This window comes from Eurosta solidaginis, chromosome 1 (assembly GCF_040869045.1).
Source record: "Eurosta solidaginis isolate ZX-2024a chromosome 1, ASM4086904v1, whole genome shotgun sequence".
Lineage (NCBI taxonomy): Eukaryota > Metazoa > Arthropoda > Insecta > Diptera > Tephritidae > Eurosta > Eurosta solidaginis.
Window position 1 is genome coordinate 360,543,198 of NC_090319.1, and position 18,958 is coordinate 360,562,155.

The window sequence follows — 18,958 nt, forward strand, 5'->3', positions numbered from 1 at the left end:
GCGGTTAGGTTGATTTTTTTTTAACAAAAAAATGATGCTGTTGAAATAATTCTTAAAACCGTGGTGATCCTTCATATTTTGAAGAATAAAAAATAACTGCTCTTTTCAAAAAGTACAAATAAAAGTTGATGAATTTCCTTCTGCCCGTAAGGCAATTACAACTTAAAAGAAAATCTTGGACTCTTTAAAAAGGCTGAAACTCTGATAGTATAATATGAAATTTTAGTGGTCAAAAAAGATCCTAAAGCGAAACGACGTCAAATAAATTAGCGCTTCGAAAAAAGGTTCTGAAGAATTTAGAGAAAAAACTTCTCTGTCATCTGAGCCGAGCAGCAAACAAAGTCAGATTTAAATTTTTGAATGTTTTAAATTATTGTCAATACAAAGAAAATAGTATTAGCTTATCGTGTGAGTAGTCGCTATAAGAAAAACAAAGTTTATACATTATATTCTACACATTAAAGAGAAGGCTCATTCTAAAGCAACTTAAGCCCGTGAGTATTGTAAAGTGCTACAAAATGTTCTACTTCCTTAAGCCATATAAAGGTAAAAGTAGTGGTAACGTAAGTTCAGAGCAGGAGCGAGAAACTTGTATCCTCCAACGCAAGTTGTTCGAAAAAATGTTAGTACTGTGTTTTGAATCATAAGTCTAACGTAAAATGAGATGCAAAAACACGACTCGGACAAGAGCTTTATGCAGTGAAATATAAGCGAAAAGTTTCAGGATACTGTGAGTACAGCTACCCAAAGTTTGCTTTTGCAAGCAAGAACCACCAAATTTTAGTTTAAACTGGCTCAATAAATTGGTTTGAATACATCCTCGAGTGCGCATAAACAAATCTCTTAACAGTTAAGAGTGTGCAGTTTGTTTCTATGTTTTTTTTCTGCTTTCTGTACATCTCACAACACAAAATATTGTTTGAAAGGGTCCGAAAACAATGATGTCAGTAGTTTACCTAAAACAACGAATTCACCAAATTGCCCAGAGCTACATCCTTTGAAGTTATATTGATTGAGGTCAGAGGGTGCGTCCAAAAAATACAAAAAACTCATTTTTACTGTTTTTTGCAATTCATTCTTTGGTCTGTTTTATTTTGGTTTGTAAAGGCCGGTTATATTTTTGAAATATTTTAGTATAACCAGGGACCCAAACTCAAAATTCTGTTATAATAAAATTTTCTAGTATATGTAACGAAATTTTGAAGTGTCCCAACAGGTTTCGCATCCAGATTTTTATGAAAAGTTTTTTTCTCTCTTTAAAAAATAAAAGTTTGGCTTTACTTTTATTTTTGGATTTTTATTTATTTTTTTTTTTTTTTTGAAAAAGGCTGAAAAATAAAAAAAAATTTGCATTATCCGGGATCCCATAAACTTTCATAAAAATTAGATACTAATACTTCCGTGTGTTTCTTCAAAATATTTTCAGCATTTTTCATAAGTCTTCTGTAGTATTCCTTGAAAATCTTTTCAGGCTGATGACTCCACCCTAAAGAGATCAGTTATGGATTTTTTCGGAATAATGTACTGTTTTGGGATTATTTTGGGATATTTTTTGAAAGGCTTTGGTACCTTTGTGTATCAAATTTTGTATATTTTCCTAATAGGGTATCTTTCAAGATCGATTCAGATGTCGTCGGGATCATCTCTGGTCTACTTCGTGACGCTTAGTGAATTATTTCGATCCCAATACGGAACTACTTTGATACTTTTTTGAAACCATGGCGGAATTATTTTGGGATGATTTTAATATAATTTTGGGACTATTTGAGAGTAGCTTCATTTATTTGTTATGATCGATATTGACGAGTTATTGGTTTGTTATAGGTATAATAGAAGTGTTATCGGTAAGTTATCGAAAAAACTTAGTATCCATGAGCTATGAGCTTGTTATCAGCTAGTTATCGGCAAGTTGTCACTTTGGTATCCACGAGTTTCTGGTGCCTTATCGATTTGTAATCGATGTGTTATCGATGTGTTATCGATTTTCTCTCTAAGATTTATCGATTTGTATTATCAATATATTATCGACAAATTAACGGTTTGTTGGCGATAACCACGAGCTATCCGCGTATGCAAAATAAATAAAGCCTATAGTCAACGAACTGGTTGTACCTTATCTGTGCACCCCTAAAGTCAGCAATTCAGTATTTGTATCATTGAAGAACAAAAATAAGTTTTGTTTGTCCTCATATAAAGCCTAGGCACACCTGCTTCCTGATATCCTGCTTGTTGATACATACGAATTTCTAAGGACTTTGGTTACTTGGAAATCGGTGCTAACAGCAAAATCAATTTCAGCCTTGGAGTCCAAAGGGGGACCAGTCTTTTCAATAATTGAAAAGTAAAGTTCGATGAATTCAGATAGCGTTCTTTGAGTATTTCTTGCTACACGTCCTGATATTTGCCGCCATAGCATGGACGTTGCCCACAGGGATGAGATTGCCTTTGAAGAACTCATAAGAAAATTTCTCTGGAAGCTTTATGAAACTTTCTGGCTATTATAAAGGATAGCTACTCTTTATCTGTACGAAACTAGATATTGCCTTGCGATTCAGCTTAAATTGCCAAAAGTAACAGCAAAATAGCTCCATGCGGAGAAAAGAAGTACCTTCGTGCTCGGGTAGCTCAACGAGGTTCTGTTTTAGTATAAGCTATGTATAACTTATCTATATAATTGAATATCTCCACGCTTATCATGCAACATTTCTTATTTTCATTTCACATTACTAATTTAAAACCCGTAGGTATCAATTAAATGTACTACTTTTGAGCAAACCAAGTTCGTCTCTTGAGTCTTTTGAAGTGTATGCCATTGACTTGTATTAGTGTTTTTATAACACTGTAACACTGTTGGTATTTATGTGCACTTTTACATAGACAAAATGCATAAACTTTACATAAAATATTTTGAAAAATACCGTTATAGCAACAAAAAGAAAATATTTTCTTTGCTCATCCATGCGCTGAAGCTTGAATTAGTGCTGCTGACTTAATTCTTAGCCTTTTTATGTCTTACTTCCTTTATATCTTCGTTTGTTTATAATATGCTTTAACGTTTTCTTATTTTACCACTTGTTTGTTGCGACCACAATTTTCTTTTAACATTACTTAATTACTTTGCTTTTCTGTTTTAATTACAAAGACAATTTTTAATATTACTTTGCGCTTATTCTTTGTCTTTAAGAACTTTTTCTCATTTCCAGCTTGCCCAGTAATCCAATACACATCAATTTCATTCATTGCATTTCTTCTTAGCGCATATTATACAAGTATACTATTTTTATTCTTCTTTGCTAACACGAAAGTCGCCCGACTTGAACTCCAACTCAAAAAATGCAGACCAGCAAGTAAACTTTAGAGATTTGCTTGGGATGTGTACTCGTCTTACCGCAAATATGCAATTCACTACAGGCACACTCTTCCACTATTGCAATAATAAATGTTGCACGTAAACGCGTTATTAATAATGAATTGAAATTTTGTGTGTTGAAAATAAACAAAAAATCACTAAGCCCGCACTTGCCTTGAGCCGAATCCAACCGTTGACGTGGTACACGCTATGAAAGCCACTCACAAACTGAATCGTTGGCTAACATCGAAACATTGCTAGTACTCGCTTATTTAGTACAACGACTCAGATGCTTGTGGTTTTGTCTCGCGCATTTAAAACCTCTTTTGTGGTCAAATTCTGTGGTCGCGCGCGTCAACGAATGCCTTGGGATATTGTTCATGGTGCTTTTGCGTTCTTTTTCTCTTCAGTTTGCTGAAGATCATAGAAGGTGGTAACTTAACATAGTAATATGCTCACAGCGTATATTATTTAAAAAATTTAAATCGATGTTAAAGTATAACGTGGGTTTCGTCGAAGGCTGGGGTAGCATGCAGTCAATCCAGATTTGAGAAGGCACATAATTCATTTCTAAATGAATACACGTTACTTTGTTGGTGGCGGAAAATTGTATTTTGTGATATTGGTGCGGAACTGTAAGCAGCCGCTGATTGATGGAAAGGGAACGTCCGGTGGCTGTGTTATCGGCGAGCGGTGACTGAGTTTGCAGCGAGCTAGTGTCCTATCGCGTTGATATCAACCAGTTATAGGTTACTTCGATACCTGGCGAGTCGTAGATGACGAACCCGTAGACTGGTGCGCAGATGACGAATCAGTAGGTCGATTTTCAAGCAACTGGTGGTTGTAATGCAAAAAAGTCATCTGTTAACAAGATATGGCTTCAAAGTGCCGACAAATAAAAGCCAAAGTCCCATTTTTTCGCTATAACCTCCGAAGAGATCTAAGGCCGAGCTTCTCTTCCGATTTGCGTCGTGCTCCTCCTTTTTTTCTAAAAATTGGCGGAATAGGACCTACTTGTTTAATGCTGACTCCGAACGGCATCTGCAAGGCAGATGAGTTTTAACTGCGAGCTTTTCATAGCAGAAATACACTCGTAGTGCTTGCCAAACACTAACGAGGGGCGACAACGCTTAGAAAAATGTTCTTCTAATTGAAACAACTTGTTTCTAAAAAATCAAACTGAAATACTATATCAAAAACTAGGCCCATGTTTAAAATAACTCCGTCCTCTTCCTAATAGCTGTATAACTCCTTATAACTGTAGCTATAGCCTGGCGAGCCCAGGCCATGGACAAAAAACACGTTTGATGGTTTTCTTCTTCAACCCACACCTCTTACATCTGCTATCACTGAAAAGGCCTAAATTAAAAGATTGTGATGCTAACAGCAGTGTCCACTGCGAGTACTCATCATGAGCTTACAGTCCCGTCTTTTCAATGTTAAGCGTAACTTTGTAAGCCTAATGTTGTAAGAGCTGCGCATGACCTTCTCCACTTTACAGCCCCGAGCTTGGGCCCACGCCTTTCCTATTTGGTCGATCATATGAAACTCACGCCATACCTTTATCTCGCTCAATCGTATTACGATGTTTACTGTATACGCTCCGAGGGTTGCGCCCTTTTTAGATAGCTCATCCTCTTTTTCTCTCCATTTATTCCGATATGTGCTGGGACGCAATATAGATGTTTCGCAGTATAGGACAGGCTTCACAATCGTTGCAAATACCTAAGAGAGAGAGGGCGATTGTTTTCATGTATAAAGTGCTCCCATGCCTTCTCCACTCTCTTCTCCACGTAGAGCTTCGACGACAACTTACTTTCTCGAATGATTCCTAGATACTTGGTACAAGGCTTTCTCTGCAGGGTAGTCCCTTCAAACATAGGCCTGATCCAATTTGAAACCGAATAAATCTTAGTAAACAGCACCAAATGCGTTTTCTCCACGTTAACGGTCAACACGACGTTAGACGCCCAGGCATATATATCCCGAAGCATCCGGCCCATGAAAGTGTTTATTGTGGGAAGGCAAAATTTAATTCCCAGAACAAAATGTTTTTTTAGCTTTTTCTCTTCACATTTTTTTTCGAATCGCCACTGTACTAGTTTATCAGCTTAAAAAGTAGTTCTTGAATAGAGTTGTATGAGTATAAGTATGTTTGCTGTGGTCGATTGTTATTGCTTTTGTCTCTGGTGAGCAGCGCGACTCACACATATTCCATGTACTAAAACACACGAAGAAGAAACGAACAAAAAATCTAATGCATATAAATTTTTATGTACTAAAAATATTCGAAGCTAATATTGCTGTTGACAGATTAAGTGGAACACATTCCAGCAAGCAAATAGCTGTGGCTAGTTGTCGAATTATGAATGAGCAGCGGCAAAGCAATGAGGCTGCATTAGGGTTTTCTCTAAACACGTAGTACGATGTTGAGACGTTTTGCTTTTTGTTTGTTATTATTTGTTATTGTTTGATGTGTTTTGACTTTTTGTTAACTACCACCTGCAACTTTCTATGGTTTGTAGTATATATGTTAGGATGGGTCGATTTGTTTGGGCTCAGGAAAAAAAGTTCCACTACGTATACCCAAAAAAAAAATTTCGAGCCTGCGAAATTTAATTTTTTTTTACTTTTTTCAATTTTTAAGGTTTTTTTCACGACCTACTAAAAAATTTTCATTTGATTGTAAAATTTTCTTGTATACCCTGTCCGACCCAAAAATGTCCGCCAAAAACGTTGGCGATAACAGTTTTTTGAAAAAAAAAAAAAAAATATTTTGTGGGTTTTGGGGAGTGTGTTGGTCGAAAAATTTACCTTTTCGCCATTTTTTAAAGGTTTTTTCAGCATACATGCATTCATTTTCAAGGATCAAAATCATTTTTTATGTATTTATAAAAAATTCGTGTAGAAAATGTTTTAATTTTTTTTTTTTTTCAAATAATGTGTAATTTAAATTTTATTTTGTTAGGAGGCATAAGGAACAAAATATGTACGAAGAAGCATCATCATCACCAGGAAATGTAGAGCACAATGAGGGCGAAGTAGAAGAAGCATCAACGTCAGCACCGCCGTTAGGCAACTTGCGTTCTCATAATGTGGAACTATTCGGTCCAGCAAGCGATCTAGATGAACTTTCTTTACCAACTGCATTCGATATTCTGAAGTTTTACTCTTTTTGGCCGATCAGAACAGAAAGACAAATAAAATGTTCACATACAAGACATTCACACCAAACGTTTACGATAAACTTATTGAAATTTGGAGCAAAATGAATATCGATATATTGGATAAAAGAGCCGTCACAAAAAAACTACATGCATTACTTAACAAATACAAGGAATTGTCTAGGTCCGGATGATATTTGGAAAAATTTCAAAGTTTGTTTGATGGTACAAAGAAAATTCTTATTCTTCATCGCACAATGCAAATGCCCACTGCAAACAAATCTTTGCAACTGTGGCAAAATTCCCGATAACCTCAAAAACTTCATTTCTGACCAGCACAACGATAGAACACTAGCAATACCTGTTGTTGAGGATCCTCCAGAGACAGTAGTGTCTATAACACCACCATCATTGCCATCATCTGGTGATGTAACGTATCAGCCAACTCCCTCAGATTTGTAAGATGATACTCCAATGGATGGCTGATACATCGACCGGATCACATTATTCTCCAAGATACGGTATACTACAGTTTGTTATGATGTGCGATAGATTGGGCGTGACAAGCAGAGTAGCATCTTGCCTAGCGTCAGCTTTGTTTGAAGACATTGGATGGAAAGATGATCACGGCCAAAGCATTGTTTGTGACAAAAACAAAGTAGTCAGAGAAAGGAGAAAACTTAGATCGGATGTTCTCCGCCGATGCACAATAGGTGTTTGGAAGCATTTTCGTTTCACGGTTGAAAAGACAACGCATTGACTCAAATAAAAGTTGGCGAAACTTACTATTCGCAAATGAAGAAATAATCGCATTTAGTCGTCGTACAAGAGCCGAACGACCAATTACTTGGTTATGTCAACTTGGCAGGCAAAACTGATGAAAAAATTAAAATTTTTTTGGTAGGTCATGAAAAAAGACCTTAAAAATCAAAGTCGAAAAAAGTAAAAAAACATGAAATTTCGTAGGCTCGAAAATTATTTTTTTGGGTATGCGTAGTGGAACTTTTTTTCCTGAGCCCAAATCCTATCGAAAAATCGATGGCGCGATATCGGTTAATAAATCGACCCATCCTAATATATATATATATGTATGTATACGCCTATGCGCGTGGCTTGTGAACTCCAAACGAGTTCGTTGCTTAAGTCTATTGTTTATTATTGTTCCCCTGACCGTTGTCATTTTTCTCAACAATAAATTGTTGGCTGATTTTTTGTGCCTTTTCTTTGGAATTTTCTTTTTTTGGTTTCCGATTGTTGGACTCTTCTTATTACCTTAAATTAAAGTTGTTGTTGCAGCAGTTATTACACTGTTGGTTACGCTGTGACTCTAATTCATGTTTGAGTTTATTGATTTACTACGTGAATGCACAACTTTTGTTTGGTAATGCAACTTTGGCTATTGTTTATGTTAAAAATGTAAAATTGCTTACATGCTGTGTAAGTTCCCTGTGTGTGTGTGTGTATGTATGGTTAATAATATGTTGTCACAAATATGCGTGCACTGTATAGAAAAGTGTCATTTACCTTGCCACGCATTTCACATACTTAGCTTTGGTATTACGAGGCACGACATTGTTAATTGCTATTGCAAAAGTTTTTATCTTTACTTTGTTTTTAGTTATAGTTTAATCTGTAATTAGATTGTCAGCGACATTTTAATTACCATTAGCTGCATGACATTAGCACTTTATGAGATTACATTTGAGTGCGTTGGAAAATATGGCAGCCCACTAATTTGAATTTCATGCAATGAAAGCCCTTGCCATCGCTATTCGTTCATTGGTAGTAGTCAGCGACCCATGCATTAGACAATTTTCTTTCTTGGCTGCGTAAGAAATTGGTCACACAAGTGTTATCTGCTCAATACTTGCAAAAAATTAGCTTAGTACGAGAAGGAGTTGTGGAATGCACTCGCCTTTCCAAAATATTACCTTACTGCATGATAAGCCAAGCTTGGTTTATATTATTGTTTTTATTATTATTACTATTAGTCCTCAATGTACTGCGACCTTTATTTAGATCTATTTTGCTTGACCTTTTAGCCTATTATTATCAGTCTGCATGTGGAGGCTTTTAATGTATTTAAATACCTCCACAAGCCTTTAACTTTGAGTCATGAAGGAATTAAAAGTCATGCCACGTTGATGGGAAAGTCTCTGCCTTCCCCGAGTGATGCATTCGCAAAGAATATGAGTAGGTGTTTCATCCTCCCGTTCACAGGAGCGACAGATTTGTGTATCGGATAGATTTAGTTTCCTTAGGTATATTGTCCCTGTGTCCTTTCTGCTTAAATTAATGAGTTTGGCTGATACTCTGTTGTTTTTGTTGTAGCAATTAAGACCATCCCGTAGGTTTTGGTGAGTGTTATCGATGTTGATGGTCCTTTGCCTGATATAGATCCGGTATGTTCCGGTATACAAGCCCGACTATAACGGAAACGATTTTATGTGACCACATTGCAGCTTCTAGGCTAACCCGCCCCTGATTCTGTGTGGAGCTTGAGATCGCAAGAGCCTCGCCTACTTAACAGGATTCGCCAGTTTTGAAACAGGATTCGCTTACGTGGCCCTGAGGATTGAATCCAGTATCGTTTGAGCTGCCTTGTTTCCCAGTTACCTATGGTTTCCCTAGTCTGTGCTTTTGTGAGTCCACGGAAGGGCTCTCATAGAATGCTGCATAAGCACACAGATTGGCAAGGTAGTCTGCCTCTTCATTACTTTCATGATCCTGATGCCCGGTAGCCCATCCTAACAAAACTTTGTTTTTGGCTCCCAGATTATATAGGCCTCCAATGCGTTTATCCACCAGCTAAGGAATAATTGTGTAAGACTTGAAGTGACGTAAGTCTTCCTGACTGTCTGATAAAATGAAGATACTCCTCCAGGATAAACCTCATTGTAGACATTCTCTACCGATAATTTTTACTGCATGAATTTCTGCTTGAAAAATAGTTGGGTAGCATCCCATTGTTATCCGTTTCTTGAAGTTCGGCCCATAGAAGCCAGCTCCGTTTTTCTGTCATCAAATTTTGACACAATCTCTGAGACAGGGTCAGTATATGGATTCCCTGTTTCTCAAAGAGTAACCTGTTATGTTGCCGCTCCGCATTTCAAAGTTATTTTGAAAGCTTGGTGTAGAAAGTGTTGCCAATTTCTCAATTATAATATGGAAGGAAGCTATTCCCACTTAAGTACAGAGTGAATCAGTAGGGGACGATCTCAACGCACCAATTATGCCACTACAAACTAGTCGATGATGTTTGCTTAATTTTTTGATTGCTGTTCCTTGCGCAGTTTTCGGCCACCACCACAACTTTGAGCATCTATATGAGCATTTCATGTGAGGGATCTAAGTTTATATAAATAAGAACGATCTATTTAATCCCTCGAGCTGTTGTTTCGAATAACTTTATGGCACTGAATTGAATTCGGAGAAAAATCGCTCCAATACACATTACCTTTGATGGAGCTCATGATAATGCAGATAACATAGTCGTCTGGCGTTCTCGATATGTAAACATTTCTGCTCACAATGAGTGGGAGTCCATAATGTAAGCGTAAATTAAGTGCAAAAGCAAGGTTTGGAAGTGGGATGCACAAAATGTAAGTGTAGGCGTAATCTGTGGGGGTAATATGGTATATAGTTGCTAAAAAGTTTCTTGAGTTATCGGTTTTATAAGGGTTTGTTATCAAAAAGGTATAGACGAGCTATTATTTTGTTATCGAAATGTTTTAGTTTTTTTACTCTAATAATAAGTAATGTTTTAAATTAACTAGAGCTCGCCCAGTAGCTGAAGTTAAATCAATACAGATGTAACGCTGTTATCGATAACAAACTGACTACTCGTCGATAAAACATCGATAACACGTCGATAGAAAAATGACATCTGGTCAATAACAAATTCATTATAACAATTATATCACATTTCTATAAAAATTATATTTTTTCGATTTAAAATCGATAGCTTTTCGATGACAGACCGGATTTTGATTCTAGATTTATCTTCTCACTCCCAATTTTTCTGTTTTACTAGCAATTTATTACCATTTGCTTATATTTCGCCTACTCCTTCGTCTAGAATTACATACATTATCTGCTCCCTCATACATCATACCATTCCCACTTATTACGCCAACTCTTACTCTCAAACTTGCATACCGCAACCCCTTTTCACTTTTGTTTTTTCCAAACATTGCACTTACACTTACCAAACGCTTACACTCTGTACTCCCTCATACCATAAGGAAAGATGCTTATATAACAAAAACTTGCATATTTTCAGTTAGGATTTCAAATCCAGCAGTTTGTATATCGGAAGAAATACATAAACGACTGTCTTGATTTAGCAACAATGGAACAATGGTACGCAAATCACAGACGAGATGGATCCAAGGTAATGAAAAGTGTACGGTCTGCGGTAAACTGCGCTGTTCCGGAGCTAAACAGATCCACAAGCTATTAGATTGGCTGTAGTGATTTTTAGGCAGAAGTAGTAGGTGCCGTGACTATGGCAATGCAGCAGCCGTTGAACTAAGAGTGGTGGTGCAAAGTGTCGAAGAACGTTTGTTCCCGTGGTCTGCACTCGCCAGGCCAAGACACCAGATATTGAGAGTGACACATCTGTTAGATCTTGTATCAGCAAATAGGTCTTTTCCGGTAAAGGTTTTAGTCTTTGCCAAGCGGATGGAGTTATTTTATTACATAGTACTTGGGTTCTGATAGATTTTTTTGGATTTGGGACCAGCCAGTTCAACCTAAACTAAGAGTGGCTATTTTATCCGACAGTTCTCTCAGCACGCCGTTTTCTTCACACAATTTCTATCGCTCAACTAACGGAAATATGTAGCCAACGTATCACTACTCAGTCGTGTACTCTGAATATACCCTGTAGCATGGTAGTCACATAACGGAATATGTGTTATAAAATTGTGTTAAATAAGTATCAAGCTTTGCAGCTAAATGCAATCGATGATGGTCCAAAAGCTTGTAATGTTCTGAATGTACAACATTACACACCGTAACACATAAACCACTTGCATAAGAGCACATGCAATAGAAGGCGAAGAAAATACAGACGTAATAGCCAAGAAATAATGTAGACTCACAACGATTTTACTGCAAAATGTAAATGTAATTGTTACGATATGAACAAGCAGACTTAACTGATAGCTGCACAGCTTCTGTTGGTCAATTCTTTGCAACATATGTATGTATACATTGACGTATATATATATATGAACGCTTCATTACACTGTACAAACTGTTGCACCATATTATCAATTACTTCGGAGTATTTAAAAAAGCACTCCTCTACTACACCTTGAATAGCAGACATGGCATACATTTTTTTGCCCAAACTTCGTTTTATCTGCATGACTTGTAAGAGGTTTGCATCGGTTACTCTCTTTATCTCCTGCTCTCTTTGAGCGCATGTTTGAATGGATGGTTGGCAGCGAACAAACACACAAACTGTTTTTTGTTTCGTTTTAATTGGAATATAGAATGTAAGCGTAGTGTGGGGATTGGTTTTCTGTAAGGAGGTGTAGGGAATTTAAGCTTAAGTTTAGTCGCTTTTTTATCGAAAAGTTATCGATTTTCGGTCTTAAAACTATTGATGATGTAATGATGTATTTCCAATTTGTTATCGGCTTGTTATCGATTTTTTATAAAAAAGTTGTCGACTTATTATCAGCGTATTATTGATTTGTGATTGAAAAGTTATCGGTTTGTTTACAAAAAGCTGTTGATTTGTGATTGAATAGTTATCGGTTTGTTTACAAAACGCTGTTGATTTGTTATCGAAAAATTATCACTTTACTACAAAAAATTTATCGGTTTGTTATAGATGTTCTATCAAAAATTTATGACTTTTTATCGAAAATTTATCGATTTTCTATCGAAGATGTTCGATTTTATTTATCAGACATTTGCCAATTTGTTATCGGCGTGTTATTGATTTGTTAACCACCACCTCGTCGGATTGTTGTGAAACATATACCTAAACATATACCAATATGAAGTCGGTGAAACTTCTGAAAACTATCGATAATAACCCTCTAAGAAACCAAAAAGAAGCCGATGACTTGGCGATAACAAGCTGATAGTATACCGATAACTCGACGATAATAATTCGCTTTCGATAATAGGAAATGAAGGAACAACTTACATATAGGTATCGGCTGTTACCGTAAATATTTGTTTCTGGTAAAGTTGCCTCTTTTCAACTTCAACCCCTTGGGCAAGCTCTAGTCAATTTAAAAACGGTTGTTTTCTACCTGTATGTTTACGCATCTAACTTCAATAGTACTGGAGAGATGTTATTTTTACTTATACAAGTTTCGTTAATTAGAAAGTAATCGACTATTTTTTGAGGCAAAACAGGAAAACGTCCTTAAATGGTTTTTCATTCTCATATACCCTGGGACCCAATATAGATGTATGCCCCGATTGTCCCGATTCTCTCCAGAGACTGCTTACACTCTAACACTCATTTAGATGCTGTGCTATGCGGGATTATTGCCTTAATTGCTGCTTGACTGTCAGTATAAAAGTTAACACGGTTGCAGCTTAAGCTATTCTCTTCCAGGGTTTCTACTGCTTTGGTTACGGCTAATATTTCCGCTTGGAAAACGCTATAGGAATTCGGCAGCCTGTAGGATCTGTTTATTTCCGGATCAGCACATCGCAGACCCTACTCCTTCCACTACTTTGGAGCCATCTGTGTACACATGCATCGCCTCGTCCGCCATTTGAGCACCCTTGCGCCAACTGTCCACCTCTATTGTGGCCTTAAGATCTCCCTTGAAGCGCAGATTACTGCAAAGTAGCATCCGATTTATTTCAGCTCTTAGAAAATATTTTGTTGCAAGAAAATTTGCAATTTCACAGTTGCATAGAAATTATATAAAAGTGTAACCAACCCAATAACAACAACAAGTATTGCAACCACACCAAGAAAGGTAAAGAGAAAAAAATGTAGCTGCGAAAGATTATGGCAAATTTAAAAACAAGTTTTCCTTGATTGGTTTAAGGTAATACGGCATGATCAAGGTTCAGTTGTTATTTTGGTGTGTCTATTATTTTATTGCTATAATAAAATTTTAATGAAATTGTCAATAATGTGTAAAGTTAGCAATTATTATAGATGCAATCTAAGAATAGAGACTCCAATTTTTATAAAAATATTATTAAAACTAAAATTAAAGTTAAATTGCTAGCAAACATTTGCGTAGCAATCGATTTGCACCGCGACTTGTCTTATCAACTTATTGGACACTGGATTGCAAGTGTAATAAGAAGCAAGAATTCGTAATATTGCCTTCGTCAATTAGTAAACAATTTAGTTGGTCATTCAAATAAAAAAAGGCATAAGTACCAAGTATTCTTAAAATTTGATGTGCACACATACAGATGTACGTTTACAAACTTATTTTTGTAAGCTAACTAGAGCTCGCCACCGTGGTGTGATGGTAGCGTGCTCCGCCTATCACACCGTATGCCCTGGGTTCAACTCCCGGGCAAAGTAACATCAAAATTTTAGAAATAAGATTTTTCAATTAGAAGAAAATTTTTCTTAGCGGGGTCGCCCCTCGGCAGTGTTTGGCAAGCACTCCGGGTGTATTTCTGCCATGAAAAGCTCTCAGTGAAAACTCATCTGCTTTGCAGATGCCGTTCGGAGTCGGCATAAAACATGTAGGTCCCGTCCGGCCAATTTGTAGGGAAAATCAAGAGGAGCACGACGCAAATTGGAAGAGAAGCTCGGCCTTAGATCTCTTCGGAGGTTATCGCGCCTTACATTTTTTATTTTAACTAGAGCTCGCCCAGATGATGAAGTTAGCCCACAACAGAGGTAACTACACCAGTAATACAAATTTCCAGGCTTTTTGAGAAGAGCTACATCGGCTTCTTATTGGTAACAACCGCTACGGTTTTAGCTTACTTACTTACCGATTGGTAATCGGCTTGTTATTGCCGAGTCATCGGCTTCTTAATGGTTTCTTATCAGCTTGTCATAGAGGGGTAACACGTTTGTCATCGATTTTTTATTAAAGTTTTATAGGCTTCTGTAAAGTAATAAACCGCTGAGTCGTCGTTCACAAATCGATAACATGCAGATAAAAAACTGCTAACCGATGAGAAATCTACAACTTTTCTATAACAAATCCATACATTCCGATAACAAATCTGTAAGTTTCCTAAAACAAATTTATGTCCTTTCTACAATATATCGATAGCTTTTCGGTAAGTAGTCGATAACTTCCTCTAAACAATTTGATAACTTTTCGATAACGCATCGATTAAAAACTGTTAAGTTTAACTTACTTTTTCTTTGTCTTTTCTGCCACTTGATGGTGAGATGCGCGAAATATCATATACTTTAATCAGCCATTGAGTTGCACGATGAAGCTTTCGAGTTCGATAAGCTCTTGTCAATGATAAGCTCTTGGCAATAAAGAATAAAAATGCGAAACGACGTACTAACAGAAGCGAAGAGTTGATAATTACAAGCAATAGTTATCGCTATTGATAAAGCCCCAGCGGGTTAGAGGGCTTAGAATATACCCGCGGTAGGTTGCCAGCGCAATATATTGCTTCTCCAACCCAATTGTCAACCTCACCTACCCGTGGCGAATCCTGTTTCATTAAAAGCCGAGGGTCTGGCGTCCTGATGGATGTAGGGAGTGGGAGGGCGGTATGGCTTCCCAAGGCAGCTGGTTCTATGTACCGGAGCGACTCGGGATTTTTCCCGAACAAGGGCTGTCATTTCAGTGTACCCTCATTTAATTTGTTGTTGTTGTTGCGGTATGGCCTAGAAGGTTCGACGTGGTCATACCAAATTGTAATACCTTCATGGTGGTTGTTACCGGAACGTACCAACTCTGCATCTGGCAAAGGACCATCAACATCTATAACACTCCCCAAAGCCTTCGGGGAGTGTCCTCATCGCTACAACAACAACAAGAGTTGATAAAAACTCTTATGCGAAATACGGTCGGACCTGAAGTTTCAGTGTGCTCTGCCCAATCTACAAGAAAGGCAAAAAAATAATATTTTAATTTTAATTATTTTTGCCGACTTCAAAGCAACTTTTAGCAACAAGTTGCTGCTTGCACGCTGACATGTGCGAATTTGAGTTTCCTGAAAAGCAAGGGCTTTGCCAAAGTACGTTGAGCTCCACCATCAGCTCCGTAAGAATTTGAAAGGAAATCTCCGAGCCTTTGGAACCTAGTACGAGAAAGTAATTTTAGCAGCAGAGCGTAAAAACAGAGGTGGAAAAAGTGGGCCTTAAGGTGAAGGAAGGCAAGAGGAAATACTTGCTGTCACTGTCAATTGCGGATTGGCAGTTATGTCACTGCTGAAGTTCGAAATTGGTGCTACTTTGGACAGGAAACGCAATTCAAAAAGAAAGTAATTTCTCGACAAACAAAAACCATTCTTTAATTCATGAATCAGGGATAACTAACATAATTTTTTAACCAAGCTGCGAAATCGCATACGCGGTTAAATGCCAACTAAAGATAACGTTTTTGAGAGGGGCGAAGCTACGCTCGTTTCACTCCTGTGGTACTTGCTGCTTCTAGATCTGATAGCTGTACGCCTCTTTATAGCTGAAGTCTTAGCCTGGAAAACGCAGGACACGACCATAGAACCTGCTCGATCGTTTTCTCCTCCAACCCGCACTTCCTACAACTAATATCACTAACAGGGCCTTTATCGAAAGCATGTCAAACCAGATAGTAGTGTCCAATCAAAATACTCATCATGAGCTTACAGTGCCTTTTTACAATGATAAGAGACACTAAGTCTGAGGTTGTAAGATCTGCACATGATATTCGACATTTTGCAACTATGCGCTTGGTTCCACGCCTTTCCTGCTTGGTTGATCATGTGCAACTTTTAATCTCACCTGAATTTCATTGGGACACCTAGTACAAGCTTCGAGGGATGCGCCCTGTTTAGCTAGCGCATCTGCTTCTTCATTTCCATCTATTCCCATTTGTCCATGGGCCATTTATGTAGATATATATTTCTCCGTTTACCGATTCTTTGCAGGTATTGCTCACACTCTTACACTTTTTAAATGTTGTGTTATGAGAGATTGGGATTTGTTTTTTCTAAAGCTTCAAAATTTTGTTTTGGAAGGTTGGTGCAAGGGCACCCAAATCACAGACGAGGCGATACACGTGTACGCCGATGATTCGAAAGTAATGGAAGTAGTAGGGTCTGCTGTATACTGCGCTGATCGGCCAATAAACAGATCCTATAAGCTCCCAGATCACTGTAGTGTTTTTCTGGCTATTTACCTTCGTGGCCTCATACAAACCCCATTGTGAAGTAGTCCTTTTGCAATATACATGATATGCAGTCAATCCATCTGAACGGCAAATGATTCATTGTAATCGTGTCATTGATTAGCAATTTAGTTTGCCTTCCAGTGAACCAATTTCAATTGCATTATCCAGCAGCAAAGAAAGTGCAACGTAATGTTAAGGCACATTTAACATTGTGGGTTTATATGAAGCTTGCAATATGCACCAAGCAACGCCTTACTTATGCCGTGGTTATGTGGTTATTCATAATTTTCTTTTATAAGTTGTTAATGTAATAATGCACACTGAGGGAAATACTTTGGCTGCTGTGTCGATTTCGCTATTGATGCTTTCGTTTTTCATACAATAAATATTTGAAGTGCGCAAGTTATCAAATCTTATTTGTACGCTATTAAAGGATAGTTTACACATCATCAATCTCGTTTTGAGACAGGTTTACTTATTATTATTTGCGCACACATACATATATGGACGCGGTATCGATACTTCTATAAGAATTTTATATTGTATTTTTGATAAACTAAATATGATTGGAAATTTTCCCAAAAACTGTGTTGTTAAAATATTTAATCCAAGTGGTCGAGTAATGGGTTTGCAAGCTTCGCCCCATAAGAAAATTTCAGATTTTTTTTGATTCATAGTAAATATATATATTGCAGAAGCATGAACCATGACAACATCAGATGAAGCGGCTCTTGGAGTGTTCGAGAGAAAAGTTCTTCGAAAGATTTATTGGCATCTATGTGTTGGCGATAGCGAGTACCGAAGAAGATTGAATGATGAGATGTACGAGCTCTACGCAGACATCAACATATTCCAGCGAATTAAAATGCAGTGGCTGTGCTGGCTAGCCCATGTTATGCGAATGAATGATGACGCTCCGGCCAACAAAGTGTTTCTATCGGAACCCGCCTATGGAAGCAGAGGTAGAGGGCGGCCCCCACTCCGCTGGAAGGACCAGGTGAAAAACGATTTAAATTCCCTTGGAGTGACCAATTGGCGCCGGTTGGCAGAGAGAAGGGGCGACTGGCGCGCCTTGTTGGACGGCCATAACCGTTTAAACGGTTAAGCGCCAATTAAGTAAGTAAGTAAATATATTTCTTACAAATAATTTCTGTAGTTGTCAAATCAATATCTGATTCCTAGACATTGAAGGAGCATTCAATAATATATGTCCTGATGCTGTTAACAATGCCCTAACGAATCTGTATGTAAATAGGCTTCTAGTGGGACTGATTGACCAACTACTTAAGGGAAAGAAAGGACTTGCTTCACTGAGGAAGGTTGATATAACACGCTATGTCGACCTCAGAGTGGTGCTCTTTCCCCCTTCTATGGAATTTAACGATACACGCGTAATTAAGAAAAAGAAGGTGTGGGAATATTGTAGTATATATGATCGCCTAGCTATTGCTAACAGAGGCAAGTTCCCTCAAATTTTGTGCAATCTGATGCAGGTCGCATTGCGAGAGGCGTTCCCCAGCAGGTTAGGGGGTCAGAATATACCCGCGGTAGGTATGCCTGTCATAAGAGGCGTCTAAAATACCACATTCAAGGGGTTGTGTAGTGCAACCCTTTCAGGTTGCCAGCGCAATATATAGCTTCTCCAAACCCAATTGTCAACCTCCCTATCCGTGGCGAAACCTGCTTCATTAACAGCCGAGGCTCTGGCGACCCCGAACTCCTCATGGATCTAGGGAGTGGGAGGGCGGTATGCCCAAGAAGGTCGTATGTGGTCATAACAAATCGTTCCCGAGATGGTCGGGCTTCGTACCGGATCTGCAAACGGCAAATGACTATCAACATCGATAACACTCCCCAAGGCCTTCGGGGAGTGTCTTTATCGCTACAACAACAACAACAACAACAGAGGTGTTCCTATAGGCTTCCCGATGCGTGCAAGAAAGTTGAGCTTGTCTTATTAAAAGGTGTGCGCGAAAGAAAGCATACATTGCCATTGGCAAAAATGGGGACTCAGTCTCAATATACGCAGATGGATTTATACCGCGATTATCCAGTCCTATGGTCGGCAGCCCGTAGCAAGGCATTAATCCTCATCTTATTGGATAAAGTTCGCAGATCTAACCGATCAGCATAGGTGGTGGTGATCTTAA

The 18,958-nt window shown here is 37.9% G+C and overlaps 1 protein-coding gene across 7 annotated transcripts in view; it reads right to left on the minus strand.

Moving 5' to 3' along the window:
* LOC137238139 (chaoptin) overlaps positions 1-18,958 on the minus strand; it is a 102,380-nt gene that overhangs the window by 59,971 nt on the left and 23,451 nt on the right. For 4 of the 7 annotated variants that reach the window (XM_067762788.1, XM_067762787.1, XM_067762783.1 and 1 more), the window contains exon 1: positions 3,389-3,558. The exons of 1 other annotated variant lie outside the window; for it this stretch is intronic. The gene's annotated coding sequence lies outside the window, so the exon portion shown is untranslated. Of the gene's footprint in view, positions 1-3,016; positions 3,559-7,785; positions 7,876-18,958 lie in introns of those variants that run through there. 2 more of the 7 variants (XM_067762786.1, XM_067762784.1) reach the window with 2 other exon arrangements.